The 10823-nt window shown below is 37.3% G+C and overlaps 1 protein-coding gene across 3 annotated transcripts in view; it reads right to left on the reverse strand.

Annotated features, from left to right (window-relative positions):
- The window catches only part of LOC123867144, a 119277-nt gene extending 109361 nt beyond the window's left edge, over positions 1–9916 (reverse strand). For all 3 annotated transcript variants that reach the window (XM_045909026.1, XM_045909027.1, XM_045909024.1), the window contains exon 1: positions 9740–9916. The gene's annotated coding sequence lies outside the window, so the exon portion shown is untranslated. The remainder of the gene's footprint in view (positions 1–9739) is intronic.
- Between the last annotated feature and the right edge of the window lie 907 nt (positions 9917–10823).

The raw sequence follows: 10823 nt of genomic DNA on the forward strand, positions 1-10823 counted from the left end.
TTTATAAATGTGTTGTAACAATAAGAATTGTTAGAGTAAAAAATATTTTTACTGATAGCCCTCTACCATCTTGAGACACCATCGATGTACGTGCATTAAGGCAGTTCAAAGCCATCGAGTTCTACATGGCATCCTTTGGTGGTAACTAGTCACGGCCGAAGCTTTCCATAAGACAATTGGAACAACCGCAAATAGACTTGTGCGGAACAGTTGCTTTATATGATTATCTTCGAAGCCTTAGCCATGTGGTCATACCTAGATCTTTGGCAAAACGAGGGAACCAGGTCCGAGAAATCGCCTGGATACCTCATCCTTGAACTATTGTAACTCTACCCGCTCACTCAATTATATTTACCTAAATCAATGAAATATTATCTTTTTATATAACCAAACGTCTCGAATTTTTACTTCGCTGTATTATAAATTATAATACCTACTCGCAAAACTAAAATACCGGAAGCTTTTCCTTTATCTATCTACTTATTTCTATTGTCACAGTATTGTAGAAAATTTTGAGGAAAACATCGTTGAAGTTATTGGTTCATGGAAGCGTTAAACTCTACCATTAAAAAAACATTTCTGTTGACCCCCTAAGCGAAATAGGTCAGTCTTTCGGCGAAAATATGAGATTTAGATAAAACATTAAAAATAAGATGGGAGAGACGATTCAAATAATTGACTACCCCTTTCTATGCCGAGTTTGGCTTTTCGCGGATTTAGAAGCCATTGTAAGCGACGCCTGATGTTTCGCAGGCAGAATTTCAAAGACGGACGGGTCCGGAGGCAATCTTGTTGGCTTTGTGCTCTCCTTGACATCTGCTTATATTGAAAAAGGGTTGTCCTTTTCACTTTTGACAAATGTGATAATGTGGTTCGCAATTCTGGTACGGTCCATAGAATTCAAACTTTGACTTCATAGAATTCGGTCGAGGATATTTTTTTCATGATCGTCATTTTCGTTATCCTCGAAATGATAACTTCATTTCAAATCTTAGAAATGATAACTTAATTTCAAGGATAGTGCGCATGGTAATCAAATACATTATGCAAAAAGATTTTCAATTCTCTTTTAATTTATGTAAGTAGATAAGCCTTGTTCGTAACAGGTATTAGGTAGACCCCATATACTTAATATCATCCAGGCATTTGTGTCTTTGGTGACCTGAAGATCTCACAGTATTTACAATATTTCTTACAAGAAAACAAGACTTTTTCCCAATCATCGTCATCATGAACAACGCATCTCCGGTTCACTACTGAGCACAGATCTCTTCTCATAATGAGAAGGGGTTTATCTATAGTCCATCACGCTGGCCAAGTTCAGATTGGCAGACTATACTTTTTTTCAATCACTTATAAGTACTACTAAGTTAATATTGTAATCATAATCCGCCAAAAAAGAATGTCACCTATGTTTCGCAGTCACAAACAGACTATATTTTACATCTACTTACATAAAATAAACAATTTATGACAATCACACAATTTTCAAGCGAAATCGTACTACCTTGTGAAATAAAAATATCGATGATAGCCATAATGATACTTTCATAGCATCATAATATTATGAGGCACCGCACATAGTGGTAATAGCCGTAAAAGTAGCTTAAAGCTTTAATAAAACGTTAGAATGTACATAAAAAAGTTCCATTGAAATCAAATAATCTTTGATAACTCTATACAATTAAATTATGGAAGCGGAAAATTGATACTCGTGCGATGAAAACAAGTATCTCATTAAAGTCAATATGATGCGTATTGGTATTATTTTCTTACCTAGATCTGATGGATTGCTGACAACTAGTAAAACTCTTGCACTTACGAGTCGTCAGAAGAACTACTAGGACGCCTTTCAATTATATTGGAGAATAATATTGCTTTCGTTCGATCTAGAATATTATATCATTTTGTACGTTAGCTTTACTCCTAGGCTTAATCGAAGCGAGTTCTCAACGCTGCTATAACGAGCCAATCTGTGATGAGTTTGAAACTAATCAGACAGCTAGATAATTATGTTTTAAAACGTTTGCATCCTATCCGGTGATGAGTATCGCGATCGGAATGATATCTTAAAAGTGTTTGTTCATTTATTTATCTAGCACTAGCTGATATCTGCGACTTGGTCCACGTGGATTTAGGTTTCAACAATCCTGTAGGAACTCTTTCACTTTCCAGGTCTTTAACGAAGTTCATGCAAAAATCACGCCGATCCGTTGCTTCGTTGCGCCGACCAAGAAACAATGACAAACCAACAAATAAATAAACTTTCGCATTTATAATATGGATAGTGATGGGTACGGGTGGTGAAAAGATAGTGGTTTATTAGTTCATAAACTGTGAAAGCTCATCTGAAAGTTTGCCAACTTAAACCAGCTAGCTCGGTGACTAGCTTCCATCCAAATGGATGATCCCAAGAGATCGAGTTGGCTCAGTTAAGAACCTCGGTTCCACTCCTCGAGGTTATTAAGTTTATGCAAAGTGTACAAATGCAGATATCATTTACGTTTTTTGTGACACGTGTATAGAGTCTAGAGGTCTAGAGGTCTAGGTATGGAGAGTGCGTTTAGAGGTGTCTATAGATTTTCTCAATTTTTGCCGCTGGTTATAATACTCATATTGTGGCTCGATATGATGTGGGTTAACGATCAATAAGATCTGTCAGCATCCTACTTGACATGCTTGATCTTTTATCAATTAAATTATCTGTTGACATCAAGGTTAAAATCACAAATAAATCATTTGAGAAATTCTAAGCGAAACCTATGTCATATAAAATGAATTCTGCGGCATGGGATAAAACTTAGCATTGTGTGGCAGTTACATTTTGGTCACATTTTGAGATGTGGCTTCATCAATAGCGTAGCGTAGCAATCTAAATCTATACTATCTATACTAATATTATAAAGAGGTAGTTTGCAAGTTTGTTTGTAAGGAATTTATGAAAAATCTCTGGAACTAGTCAACCAATTTTGAAAATTCTTTCACCACAAGTAAGCTACATTATTCCTGAGTGCCATGGGCTTTGGTTTCAAACAATTGGAGATCCTTACGAAAATTGTAACAAGTTACCCGTGCAAATCCGGGGCGGGTCGCTAGTATTATATAAATGGAAAAGCTGACGACTAACTGACTGACTGTCTGATCTATCAACGCACAGCTCAAACTACCGGATGACATACAGATAGAAAATTCAACTCCTAAGGGTATAAAATAGGGGTTTGAAATGCTATTCGATACATAAAATTATTTTGGTAAATACATCGGTAACTTACGTCATACAATAAACATTTTGGTTATTAATACAGCTATTAGCGGTATTGCAAAATATAGCTCCATACAAATGTTAATGATGACACTGTGCGGTAGCAATTAGGGGTTCCATTAACAACTACATTAACGCCACTTTGATTTAATTAGGTACCTACTTCCCTTTAATATAAATCGCTGTTTTATGTTTCAGATGTAATGTAACTACCTATTAAATACTAGGTTTGCCCACGACTTAGTTCGCTTGGAATTAGGTTTTAAAATTCACTAAACTATGTTCAGTGTTTTACCACTTTACCAGATTTATGAAATGAGGTAATCAAGTGGGATATTAAGCTTCTTACAGGATTTCTTGATATTTTAAGAAAATCGCGAAATCCCTGATTTCCTCTTTTCCCTACGACATATCTATCTGTCTTATAAAGCTAATTTACAGTTGATGTTTGAAGTCCGTTTCATTTGAATAAAAAAATCACGTTAAACTTTTAAGAAGTAAAATTCTTGCTCTTAAAAGAATTCTCTCAAGTGTTGAAAATACTTCTTAAATACTTTTTGTAAGAGGGTTAACCTAGGTACTTATGTAAAAAAAATATTTTAAAAGCTCAGCAAAACCACGCAGCTTTGCCATAAGCTTGAATAAACTCTAGGCGCTCCGTATGCGGTTTTGGTTTTTCTACTGTGTTGGTGGAAAAAGTGGAGTCAAAAAGTCAAAAGTCAAAGTCAAAATCATTTATTCAAATTAGGTACAATTGTGCTCCTTTTGATGGTGAAAATAATTAAATTTGTACGATAGGTACGGGGGTTCCGAACGCGCCCAAGTCTGAGAAGAGCCCACAACAAACTCAGCAGGGTATTCTTTTTTTATTATTATCACCACTTTACAAAATCACTTACACTTATTAGAACTCAAATCAAAGCTGATTGGTAACTCATTCCCAAGCTTTCGTATCATTTAAATGATCCTTTACATTATAATAGGATTTTTCAATCAGTTTACGTTTTATGAAAACTTTGAACTTATTGAGAGACATCTCCAAAATGTCTTCTAGAAGCTTATTATAAAAACGGAGATATCAGATAGCCTAGTGGTTAAGTCCTATTTGGGGGCCCAGCAATTAAATACCTAGTAAAAACTTGTTTTAATGGTGAAGGAAATCCTCGTGAGGAAATCTGCATGCCTGAGTGTTCTCAATAATTATGTCAGTCATGTCATGACTGTGTGGTGAACTATGGCTTAAACCCTGCTCAATCTGAGAGAGGCCCGTGCTTAGTAGTAGCCCAGAGATGCGTTGAGATGGTGATGATAAGTCTCTAATCGGTTCCTACTCCTAGTCGCTGGATAGGAACGCTGAATCACTTGGCGGCACTGCCTTGCCAGTTAGAGATGACCGAAGCCGCCCACCAAATCAGACCTAAGCCAATTTAGAAATAATGAATTCCTAAAATGAGCCAACTAAGAATCGAACGTGAGACCTTCCGCTTAAAGGACAGGCACGAAGGAGATGGTCATAATTCCCACTGTATAGCCGGAACACGTTTTATCTTGTGGTTAATGAAGGAAAATCGTTTTATCTTGTGTGGGTAATGCAAGAAATTGTACACCACACTTAGAATAAAGAGGCCGAGCGACGTGAATAAATTGGGGAAATAAACGTAAAGAAAATGTATGGGAACGAAACAGCGCGAATAACATGCGTTTTTTGGTCCCTTTCCAGTGACCCTATTATATCAATGTAATACAGAACAAAACTAGTGTCCACAGGCGATTGTTTTCGTATTATCTCTCTCTGCTTTGTATTTTTGGATTCCGTATCTCAAAAGGAAAAATGGATCCTTAAAGGATCACTTAAACAGTTGTCTCTCTATCTGTCTGTCGTGTCTGTCAAGACAAGGGAATCAAAACCTAGGGTACTTTCTGATGACACATGGAATTTAGCATGTAGCAATCAATGTCTTAAAGCAAAAGTAAAGGAAAAAATCTGAAAACCGGTAATTTGTGGTTACATCACAAAAAAAAAATGTAAATGTGCTCATGAACAAATAATTAATATTTTCCAAAGTAAGATAACTATAGTTCCATATCATAGCGGCTCGATCATTAGAAACGAGGAAGCAAATCGCTTCGTATTTACTGAGGTCCTTCCCAATAAGATATCAAAAAATCTCAATACGAGTAGGTACTGGTATCACCGGTTCAAACCTGAGCGATTATAGAATCACAAAGGACTCTGTTAACAGGGCTCTCTCCGTCACTCGTTTCCACTCGTTTCATACAATCGTAGTTCCAATTTCATTTGAATATTAAGCAAGCAAAGTCCATGAAATTTTGCAGACATATTCTAGAAACTAATATCTGTGTCTGTGGTGTTTTAGATTTTTCTAAAAATATGTAGTTTTAAAATTACAGGGGCTCCAAGATTTGTATGAAAATTTTAAGACCGCGTAACTTTGAAACCGAATATTTTAACAGAAATCTGGAAAACCACAGACATAGATATTAGTTTGTAGAATATGTCTGCAAAATTTCATGGACTTAGGTTGCTTAATATTCAAATGAAATTGGAACTACGATTGTATGAAACGAGTGGAAACGAGTGACGGAGAGAGCCCTCTTAATTGGTGATCATTTAAATGTATAGAAGTATGTACCTACGTACATTAAACTTAACTGACAGCTCAAAGCGGTTGTCAATACTATTTCATCATTGCTGCAACTTATACCCTAAAATAATTATTGCAACCACTATGCTACCACTAAATTTTATAAGTGTTAAGTACTTACTTACTAAAAATCCAGGAAAATGAAGTGAAGAATTCAAAGGTGGAAAAGCACTCAAGCTATAAAGCGCACGAGCGAGCAAATAGGTCACTTGATTGTTAGTGATAACTTTCATTCACGGACCATCAAAATCCTAAAGTAACACATTCGGATTTGCAGGAAGTTCGTCCATTTTGGTGACCTCTTTCACGCAGCGCTGCGATGTGCCTTTCAAGTGGGATTTCCCAACTTTTAATCAGAGCTGGATCAACTTCAAGTTTTACGATTTATACCTAGTGCTATGACCTAGTGTTAGCATCATTGCCTTTGCACAGTGTTTATTAAAAGCTAAAACACTTATTTTGTTTAGGAATAGACAGATTATGTGCACTAAAAATTGATTATAAATCAAAAGGCTAGAATCCATATGTAAGTATTAAAAATCTACTTATTAAAGGAAGAAAAAATTATCGGGATAAGACATGGCTGCTGGCATACGCTGCTGGTATGTTTGAAAGCATTTTTTTAATTAGGTATTGAAATAATAAGAAAAACGCGGGTGTGAGATTTTGCTTAAATAGTGGGCTTAATTGTAATGACGACTAATAAAGTTATTATCTATCTTTTATTAAAAATTGTAGGTAGCTGTAATTTTCTCAGATAAGTTTTAAATATTAAATATTTAACAATGAAAAATCCCGTGGCGTATGGATCCCTGCAAGAGACCATGTCCAGCAATGGACGTTTATGGGTTATGGATAACGACATACCTATCTGATCCAGAAAAATGACATCGCATCGATGTCCAGACTAACATAGATCTTCTCCTTTTAAGTCTCCTTTAAAGCCTGATTGAGGGTCGTGACTCTTTCTTATTAATCACATAATCGTAGGTATATCGTCTTGGGATAATAATACGGTGGCTTCCCAGATCTTTCTGCATACAACTGGACTTAAAGAATGAGGTTTCGATTCTTAGGCTAATTTGCAGCCTATCAGATGCTAGAGATAATAACCGGGACCGACAGATTAATGTGCTCTCCAACGCACTGAGGAAACCAAAATACCAAAGTTAGACCCATCCAGTTCCGACTTATGTCAACATTACTTAACAATCTCAATCGATTGATATGGCACAACTAGGCCACACTAACGTAGGTACCTGCAAACCAACAACAGTTCATCTATTGATACTTACATGAATATTCACTAAATGTAGAACTCTGTTAAAGCCGTGGATACAATACAGTAGGGATGTAACGGAAGCAGTTTTATCGGAACCGAAGCCGGAATCGGAGTTTTTAAATTTGCTTTCTCGGAATCGGAACCGCAGTCGGAATCGGAATCGGAAGCAGGGTGACATGAGAGAGAATTATTATTTAAGGACAAATAAAACATTATGTAGTATTTTTTTTTATTTTAAGTTTCAGTTGTAACATAAAAGTTTTATGTTTTATGATAAAACATAAAAAATGAACAAAATTGGCATATAAACAACAAGTTTAAATAGAATGAAGTTTACACTTTGCCGAATCCGAATTAACTTGAATGAAGTAGTTCCAAATACAACTTGATTTAGGTTTCATTGTCCAACACAAAAACAGATGACTTTCATTGATAATAAGCCGCAAAAATCAAAACAAATATCTATTTAACCAATGAACGTGTCGTGCTGTCGTGTGCGTTAACAAGTGAAAAAATAATTGACAATTGAGTGCGCGGGTCGGGGGAGGGGCGATTCCCCGCGCGACGCGTATGAACCTGTCGAATCATAACAGTCGGTCGGCACACGCCGCCGCACTCGCCCGCTATCTATGCTTCGACCTCCGATTCACACCTCCGATTAAAAAATGTCGGAGCCGGAGTCGGAACCGAAAGTATAATAGTAATCGGAAGTTCCGACTTAACGGAACCGGAACCGAAGCTCCGTACCATCCCTACAATACAGTGACGCGGGAGACGGCCACTGCATTCAATCGACACTGAACGGCGCGAACCGTATTGGGTATTCATACAGTTACTGTTCACTGTATAGATCTAACTTCTAGAGTATCTAGTCTTATACATAGTTCGAAAAACAGCGTTTCGGTCCCACATGTCCTTACTTTATTGCATTGAATTTGGAGATCTTTACAAAGAAAACGAAAAAGTACAGCCTCCATCCCCATCATTATCATGACCAATCACCAAAAGTTTATTTGAATAAAAGATATTTCTGAAGAAATACTCATAGCCAGCCCACTACTGAGGATGGGTCTTCTTTCAGAACGAGAAGGTTTAAGGCCATAGTCCGTCACGCTGGCCGAGTGCAGATTGATAGACTTCACTCACCTTTGAGTTAAACGAAACCTACCTAGTTTTACGAAAATCAGTTAATACCTCAAAATTCCCTTAATAATTTACATTTCAAAGAATTTCCTCCATTTCTCCTTACCATCCCTTTCAATTATTCGCATAAGTAATTCAATAACGCCATGAATGCTTTAATCATACCCGAGGCCGTTTGCGATTAAAGTAGACTTGATCTACGTCAAAGCTCAAGTTTGCTCCGCGACGATTAATAGGCACTAATTGGATCATGTCAAACTAACTTATAAGTTCCATGCATGTCGTAGCTTGGGAATATTCTGTAAGTACCACAGAATTCAGCTAGATAGAAATAAGATGGTCGTTGCGCCATGCAGATGTAAAGTGAAACGTCAGTACGCAACAAAAACAGATAAATAACGTCACACTTTAATTAGAGCTGTTTTGGATGCTAGATATATGTTCTTTCGATTTGATTTGTATATGTTACCAAAAATCAGCGATACGATCTTCCGATTGGCGTTGCGCGCGCAAAAAAAAATTATCATTCATTTGATAATTTTAATTTCACCTGTGAAATGTGTTTTTTAAATTAAAGGAACTTTTTAAAATAAACCATTGTAAACCAAAGTACCCAAAACGATAGCTGTGCTACCTCGTTCAATGGCCAGACTAATATGCTGACCGAGGTAACTGCCAACCCTCCGGTCACCCGTGGACTCCATGAGACGGAATGACGGGTCCTTAAAAAAGGATCTAGCATCCTCACCCCACGAACCCAAGGTTTTCAACCCAAAATGCAAATTTGCGCCTATTGGCCCTTTCCAATGAAATGAAAAACGATAGTCGACTTTACAAAAAACAATCGATAAAAATTGACTAGTTATCGAATAAATACATGTGGCGTGCATTGCGCGCCGTGACAAGCCAGCCGCAAGGATCCTCCACAGCCTACAGTAAGCTTTCTTTTACTTCATTTACAATTCCATGATGATGGTAGGGGACAAATTACTTAAGCGCCTGCGATGTGTAAGATCGCTGGAACGCAAAGATATCAGAAGATTACGCAACCATCGTACATGGCATTTTATGGCAAAATTGTTTTAAGGATAAAAACGTGTTTCCAACAAAAATCAACGTAGTAATACTTACTACTACTAACAATACGACTGGTTTACGTCTCCGCAAATCAAAATGTAACGCATTTTGACTTATTAGAATTACTTTGTACGTCATTTGGGTGTAATGTTATAATAATGGTATCAAAATAATTGATGTATCGTAGTTTATCAATCTGATTATTGTCAAGGACTAAATTCGACGCAATTTTCTTATACGTCGTGTTAATTATTGTGTTTTATTCCATTATAAGGGTCTGGTTTTGAACCAATAATTCTAATTTCTTACCTGAGTTGTAATGCATCCAAAGAATCCGACACGGACAAAATCGCATCTAACATAAGTCACAGAAACTACATATACGAGTCCAAGTCCATTCAAACGGCACGCACTGTTAGTCAAAGTTTATTTTCAGTCGGCGCGGGAGTAAAGAGCGGGCGGGCGAGCAAGTGTGGTTGCCGCGCGCCACCCGAGAAGTGGCGGGCCGGGCTGGTACGGCCACGGTAGGCGGGGGTTGTATCGAACGCATGCGTTTTTCATCCATGCCCGGTCTGGCTGACGTCACTTGCGATCCGACGGGGGCAAGTCAGACCTCGGCCTGGATACCCTCATACCGCACGTTCCAACCTCAAAAGAACGGAGAGCATCTATTTTATTTAAACGATTGGATAGATAGAAATTTCGTTGTACCTTTAATTTATATCTTAAAGAATTGTCTTTACTGTTTAGGATTTTGTATTAATATCTTAGATGTAGTATAGAAGCAGGCGTTATTTTGCAGAAGTCCATGATATACAAGGAAGCAAAAGCTTAATTTGCTATAATCCGCGAAACCAAAGAAATCTGTATGGTGCAACATGCAGCATGCGACATGCACCGCCCACCCTCCCACTGATAAACATGCAGGAAAAGCCAGCCATCAAGCTCGCCACACGCACCACCACCACGCAGCACCACACAAATCCCAACACCACTCGACGCACGTTTCGCCCCGACACCGGAGCATCCTCAGGAGATGTAGACCTTACAATGCGTAATTGCAATTGCAAAGTAAATGAAGTTTTTTATAATATTAGCCCGTATAGTTTTGTATATCATCACTACAAAAATATTTTGACATCATACAGAAATTTTATTAATACTATAGTAACGCCTAAATGGAATATCACTAACAAGAGATTTTAAGTTCTGTTTAAAACAGAAAGTTATAAAATGTATTTGGAATGAAATATTTGTGTTTGACCTAGGTGTTGATTGGCGATTGTGATAACTAGGTATTTTGAACTAGAGGTGTAAAATTAACCTATCTACATGTACCTAGGTATCATACGGAACGGTTATTTTGTAAATGTGTACAACATTGTTCGCAACA

Source organism: Maniola jurtina, chromosome 7, assembly GCF_905333055.1.
Source record: "Maniola jurtina chromosome 7, ilManJurt1.1, whole genome shotgun sequence".
Lineage (NCBI taxonomy): Eukaryota > Metazoa > Arthropoda > Insecta > Lepidoptera > Nymphalidae > Maniola > Maniola jurtina.